The sequence below is a fragment of the Agelaius phoeniceus genome, chromosome 3 (assembly GCF_051311805.1).
Source record: "Agelaius phoeniceus isolate bAgePho1 chromosome 3, bAgePho1.hap1, whole genome shotgun sequence".
Lineage (NCBI taxonomy): Eukaryota > Metazoa > Chordata > Aves > Passeriformes > Icteridae > Agelaius > Agelaius phoeniceus.
The window spans coordinates 50310672-50317840 of NC_135267.1; positions in this window are offsets into that span (position 1 = coordinate 50310672).

Here is a 7169-nt window from a genome sequence, read left to right on the forward strand (position 1 = left end):
TGGCAATCCCTGTGTCAGCTCTAGGGTGAGCTTAGCTCACTGCCATCCCATTGCTTCAACACCAGGGATGGTGGCACCAGACTTCCAGGACTGGCAGTGTCCAGCAATGGCAAGACCATTTCCAAGCCCTTGGCTTCATTACTGAAGCCCTGCTCAGTCTGATGAGCAAGCACATTCAGGAGGCATAAAACAGCATGTCTGATGATGATCACTACCTTGCAATTTTCTCCATGTAGCTGCTTCTGACCACATTTTATTTAGCTGGCTGCCTACAACAATCTCTGCTCTGCAAGCCTGCAGCCTCCTCCAGCTCAGAGCAATTCCCCTGAATGTTGTGCTGTCTCAGGGCTCTGATTTGCTTGTGCCCAGGACGGAGCTGGCCAGAGCCTGCCTTTTATACCTCAGGGGGAAGGCAGAGGTGAGAGCAGTGCCTGCCAGACCATCAGCAAGGAGCCCTTCATGGCAGTGCCTTGTGGCCCAGCCACAGCTCCCTTCCCCAAAGCCACCTGTCACCTTTTCCCTACCTTTGCAAAACCCCTTTCCTGTGTTAGAAAGCCTCCACAGTCCCACATGTCCCTTCTGCTCTCACATGACTCAAACCTGCTTGACAAAACAACTTGTTGAAGACCAGCCTCTTTCCTTGGAGGCCCCTGATCCTGCAGGATCCCTTTGTGCAGGCACAGACAGGGAGGAAGCTCCTCTCCAGGCAGCAGGATCCCTCCCAGCAGCAGCAGCCTCTCATACTGCAGCTGCAGCTCCTGTGAGTAAAGCTTTCAAGTTCTCCCAATTAAGAAGTCTACCCTCATTAAGAAGCTTCTTTTTTTTTTTTTTCAAAATAAATTAAAAGCTGACTTACTTTGAATATGTGTGTTTTTATTCATAGTGAATCTTTAAAATATGTGAAATGTGTGGGAGGTGACAGCAATGCTGGAAGATGAGTTTTTGGGGGATGTCTTTCTTTTCAATTGAAAGAGAAAAGAAAATTAAATTTCAATTTATGCATCATCTCCAGTATGAATTTAAAAGTGCATAGGAATGGGGGTAAAAAGATAAAACTTATTATACTGACACCAGCTCAGCTGAATTGCACGCATTGTCTATGTGCAAAATGAGCTCATTAATACCACAACACTTGTGCAATATAACGAGTTTAATACTGCTGAGTTTTATTGCTTCCTGCTCTCCCTCATTTTACTGGTAATGGCATTTAAATCCTGATGCACTGAGATTGTGTTTACCCAATTTATCCTGTGTTTTTATTGTGACCAGGTCAAATTAATCCATTTTTCTTGCAGTAGAAGCAAGACCTGTGATTGTTACTGTGGTTGAGACTGCTTACAGGGTGTTTTGCCTTCACAAGGCATGTACAGAGATGGGAACAATGGTTGCAGCTGTTTGCATTGCACACAGGCTTGGGCAGCATGTGAGGAAGGTTGTGGAGATCTGCAGGCACAAGAGACAGCAGCTTTCTGCACGAGAGTTTTGCGTGTACTTTTGGAAACCTCTGCCACACCTCTGCTGGCAGTGTGCTACTGACCACAAACCTGGAATAAGCTTGCTCCTAATTTCTGCTCTTTTTCAGGTTTCTAAAATGCTGGTTTTCTGGGGGACCAGGAGGGTGGAAGTCACTTTGAACACCCAGCTCCTCAGAGTTTTAGGTTGTCCTATGTATGGACTAAAAAGAAATAAGATTAGAAACATAGAATCACATAATTATTAAGGTTGGAAAAGACCTTCAAGATTGTCAAATGCAGCCTTTGACCAAACACCACCATGCCAACTAAACCATAGCTTTAAGTGCTGTGTCCAGTCATTTCTTTAATGTTTCCAGGGATTGTGACCTCACCACTTCCCTGGGCAGCCTGTTCCAATTCTTGACAACACATTCTGTGAAAAAATTCCTCCTGATGTTGGACCTGAACCTCCCTGCTGCAGCTTGAGGCCATTTCCTCTTGTCCTACCACTAATTGTCTGATACAAGAGGCTGAACCCCACCTTGCTACAACATCCTTTCAGGGAGTTTTAGACAGCTATAAGGCCTCTTCTGAGCCTCCTTTTCTCCAGGCTAAACAACCCCAGCCAGCTTCCTCAAATGCTCTGCATATGATTTATACCCTAGACCCTTCACCAGCTTCATTGTCCCACTTTGGACACTCCAGAACCTTAAGTGCCTCTTTTCTTCTTGAAGTGAGGGGCTAGATAATCAGTGAAACACCTCCTAGAGCCTTGCTGAAAGTAATTGTAGAAATCTGTGGACAGCAGAGCTGCAATCCCAGTCATAAAGCAGAAGCAATGCTTTCAGCTCTTGTAGGCACTCTACCCCACTTCCCAGCACTTGCTATTTGCCCTGCTGTGCTGTAAACTTGCGGGGTCAGAGTTGTATGTGAGGATAGCAACACAAGAAAGGAACTATCAGCTCTGAAAAATAACTGCAAGCTTTTAGAGAGCTCCTTGTACATGATGTTTGTAGCCCTTGGCAAGCCACCAATACATTACTGTAGTGGCTGTGTTAAACTGCAGAAAGATAACTATAGGGAAAAAGAGAGCATACAAATCTCAGGGTCACTTGCATTTTATTCATAAAATTAACTCTTTCTCATAGTGTTCAGATTTGAGAATGTGCCATATTTCAAAATGTGCAGAGCTCCCGCACCCCAGACAGGCTGTTTTAAGCTAATGATTTATCTCAGGTCTTTTTTGCATGATATCATGAGTTGATTTTGTTATAGCATCTTATAAAGCCCTGGAAATGGCTTCATGTTTTGGAGATTTCAGGAGATTTTTTTCTTCCCTCTGCAGTATGCAGCTAAAGCAGGTTTTGGGAAGGTGTAAATGCTATTTAGGCAAAGCTGTCCCACTTCAAACACTCTGCCAAAATCTGTCTGAGCCATCACAACCCTTATGGCTCACTCTGGTATTGTTTTTGGTGTGTGGGTCAGGTTTTACCCATCTTTTCCAGTTTTTAAGGAGCTTGCCAATGTAGCTATGCCCATTCTAATCACAGTTCCAAATCACTGTGTTGTCAGCTCCTGTTCCTTTCAACAACAACCTCCTGCATCTTTAGGCACCTGAACTTGTTGCACATCTGATCCCAAACCTTGGGAGAATCAATAGGAATGTGTCTGCTTGTGACAAAAGTTGATAGTTGGTTGCATTTTTCACCATCTGAAGAACTGGTATCAGTGCCTGTAAGGGTATTATATCTATTTTTATTGGAGAAATGTGAAAAAGAGTTGTCATGGTTTTGAGCTGGAATCCCATTTCCTCACACTACACCCACAGTCCTACCAGGGCAACACAAACTGCTTCATGGCCTCTGGCTGCCACTTTTCTCCCCAGAATCTCTCAAAGCACTGAGGAATTAACCAGCCCTGTATTCCTGGGAAGTATCAGTGCTGTCACCTGTCACTTTGTGTCCATGGTTTCTGCACTGAGCAGAAGTGCAACCCTGGCTGCCTGCCCAAGGCTTAGTGCAGACAGAGGCACAGCAAATCTTTGATTCCATGTGTCATGGAAGCATCCTACCTGTCCCTAGGGACAGCAGCTGGTGTGAATTACAATGCAGGGGCTCGAGGGTGAAGGTCAGTGCTCCAGAAAGACTAGGCAGATGGCAGAAGTGCCCAAATTCTGCTGGGACAAAGTTGCCAGAAGAAAAAATAAGGGCAAATTTAGGATACTTGCATGGGTAGACCCAGTCTTACTGCATCCCAAAGGGTCAGCTCTTGCTTTGACCCAGGGAGAACATCTCCTCTTTGTCAAGTCCTCAGCATTTTACTGTCCAATGTGGAAGAATCAATTTCACCTTCAATTATTGTTTTGTAAGCAACTAACAACTAGAAAATATAGGTCACCAGGACTTTTAGAGTAAGACATCCACCACCAGATAGCATCAGCTTTGACATTAAATCAGTGAATGGGAGACATAAGGTAGTCTTATTCATTTTTATTAAGGTTGTAAAAGAGATGGCTCAGGTAACTCAAATCTCCATGGCCAGAACATATTATCTGCCAACAGGCCCACAAGCGACCAACCATAACATTATTTTGACCTTAAATTGTTCACAGTCTTATTCTTCAGGGCATTGTGTCAGCTTATCTTGATCATTACACCTCCTGAATTGGGAATCAATTAAATGTCATCTGATCTCTCCAATCTGTAGTGCACAGTCTATTTTTATGCAGGAAATGAATACTGCAGCGTGATCATCCTGCACCTTCAATTTTCTCTGTGTACAAATACTGAATAAATACTGCTGCTTTGGCATGTTTAGAAAAATACTTCCCAAAAATATATGTTTATTTTCAGCCTAGTTCTCGAGGTGAAAAAAAGGTTGTACTTTTATTGAGGCAGAACTACAATATTCCTTAACAGTGTGATAACATATTCTTATTAATAGAGTTGATTACCTATCTAAGATGATAATGTCTGAAGAGTCAAAGAGTAAATTGTTGTGCAATTGGGTTTTTTTTAGAAAATTACCTTGAGTTGTTTTGGTATGTTAGAATACATCAGATGTTAAGCAAAACTCCAGCTTTTTAAGAAAAAGACATTTGTGTAGAAAGAAGTGCTAATGTTGAAGTGTTAATGTGAGCATAGAGGGCACCAGCACTGTTCCAAAAAGAGGAAATTCTAGCAAGGCTGTTGAAAACAAATTAAGCCATAATATGCTGAGAAAATTAAATTCTTTGGTTTAAATCTGTACCATTTTTAAGACACAAAATTCTGCAGCTTTCAGAAAAAAAAAAAAAGCAGCATAAGCCAGCCAGAACAAGAAAAAACCAGAAGGTAGAAATGTTTAGATGTGAAACTTTTGTTATCTGACTTTGGGGGAGAAGCATCCGGCTGCAGAGCATCCTCTGCTGCTCCAGAGGGAGCAGGATCTCTGCAGAGGTGACTGTGAAGGTTATGGTATTGTCAGACTGAAAGCAGCAAAGTGCAAAGCAGGAAAAGGAAAGAATAATATCATATTGATTCCAGATCATGTTTAGGGACTTTTTCTATATCTTTTTAGCAAAAGACCCGTGATGAAAGTCCACCTGGGGCTGTCCTGTGGGAACATAACATTACATGTGTGAGCTTAACTCAATCATCTCTAGGCTTTTGCAGTCAAGCTCCACCATTCTAGGGGATAGTGTCCAGTCCCCAGACTATTAAAAAGTGAATCTGGCTTCCTCTTCCTTTCATCCTTAAAGCCTCTTTTTGTTGTTTGCAGGCTGATAGAAGAAAGTCACTTGCAAAGGAATGGAACAAATTTCTTAACATCAGAAAGAAGGGCAACAGGAGGGCATCCTATGCTGCAGAATCTGCAAACATGCAAAAAATGAAAGTTAGTGATACTTAAAAGGGAAAAAAGAAGGAGTACGTTCAAAGCAAATTGCTCAGTAACGCATTTTTTTTATCAACAAACAATTGTGAGTGGGAATGGGTATAGCAAAGTGTTAAGTTTAGAGATAAGACAGAAATTTAAATTACAAAAGAATAAAAATTTTCTTTCTGAGAGAAGCTGCAAATCTAATACATCCCATCCCCACTCCCATAAATAAATAAAATGGAAAAAAACCCTTAAAGGTAAGTTTTTTCTATGACTAGAACATAACACTGTTTTTTATGTTTTGCACAGTGCTGAGTTGGCATCCAAAAAATCCCTTGCTTGCAAGAAATGAACTTCCAAGACCCATTCATGCTCTCAGGGACCCAGCCTGAAATGAATATGAGTTTTTAAGAAGCAGTGAGCTTCTTCTTCCAGAAACACAGGTCTTTTGGGACAGTAAACATTACTGACAATTTTTGAAAAATTTGTGTGGAGCCTTGGCTGTCCTTAACACAGTACCTTCCTTTGTACTGCCCAGAGCAACAGCAAACCTGAAACCACAAGCATCAGAGTGCTTTGGGCAATTTTTCCTCATCCAAGGAGCTGCCAGCTTTGAGTCCTGCTGCTACAGGTCCTGTGGTTTAGTACTCCAATATTTAGTGCATCCAAGATCCCCCTATTATGTAGTTTTGGTCAACAAAGAGTTGCAATAGTAAAATATAGGGGGAAAAAAATAAAGATTGCCCAGTGTAGCAGATTTCAAAGGTATGGAGAATGTGCTGGGTCTGTAAGGAGTCTTGGGAAATGTCTGACATTCCTGGGTTCAGCACTAGAATTTCTAACATTATAAATCAACACTGATAAAATCAAAGGGCTGCTGTGGGTATAAAGGAGGATGGAGATTGTTGTTTGGTGTATCCCTATTGTATGCAGTGTTAGAAAGTCTCAGATACTTGTCCTGCAAAAAAAAGGGAAGCTGTGAAAACTGACCATGTGCTCCCACTTCATAGTGGGAAAAAATCCTAGTCCAAAGTGGCTTTCAGCTTTCAAAAACATGCTTTTGGAAAACAACCCTACCAGCACTCAGATGGCAACAGAGGATGCCCTTTCTCCTGGCAGTCATGTCTTGTCCTCTAGCTGGGCATGCATACTGTGTGTGGCCACAGCACAGCAGTTTCCCAGGCCCATTTTCCTCTGAGTCACACTGAGTTTTGACAGAGGCAATTCTGCTGACTTTGCTGTGCCTCAGCTCAGCCATTTAGGGACTTGGTCTTCCTTACCTGGCCTAAGGTCACTGTAGAATTTAAAACCTGCCTTCTGCTTTTGAACAAAATTTCAAAGAAATGCAAAGAAAACACATTTTAACTTGGGTGTTGAATATAAGCAGAGGCTGGAGGGTACCATGTGATGCCATACAGGTCTTCCCATGTCACCTGCTGCAGGCCATTGCCTGTCACCATCTTGAGTGACTTTGGGTTTGACCCAGCAGTGCCATTCTCAGGTTCTTATTGAAGCAAACCTAGAAATCTCCTTGAGCATATTAAACATGCTCTTCCCCTCAAAGTCCAGAAAAGCATCTCAAGTTGTAGCCTGAAGAGTAGACAACATCCTGAAGGCCTTTAGGGTATTTTGTTCAGTTAGGACAATCCTATTCTCAGTGACTAAACATTCAGGTACTGCCTTCTTTTCAAGATGTTTGTTGAGGGCACACTGCATTTACAACGTGAGCTGAAAGCTCTTCAGTCATCAGCTGTTATTTTAACCATAGGGACTGAAGTTGAGGTTTGCACCACAAGAGATGGGTGGCAGGTGGATAACAGCTGGGTTGTTTGGGGTGAGCTGATGCACACTGGCTCC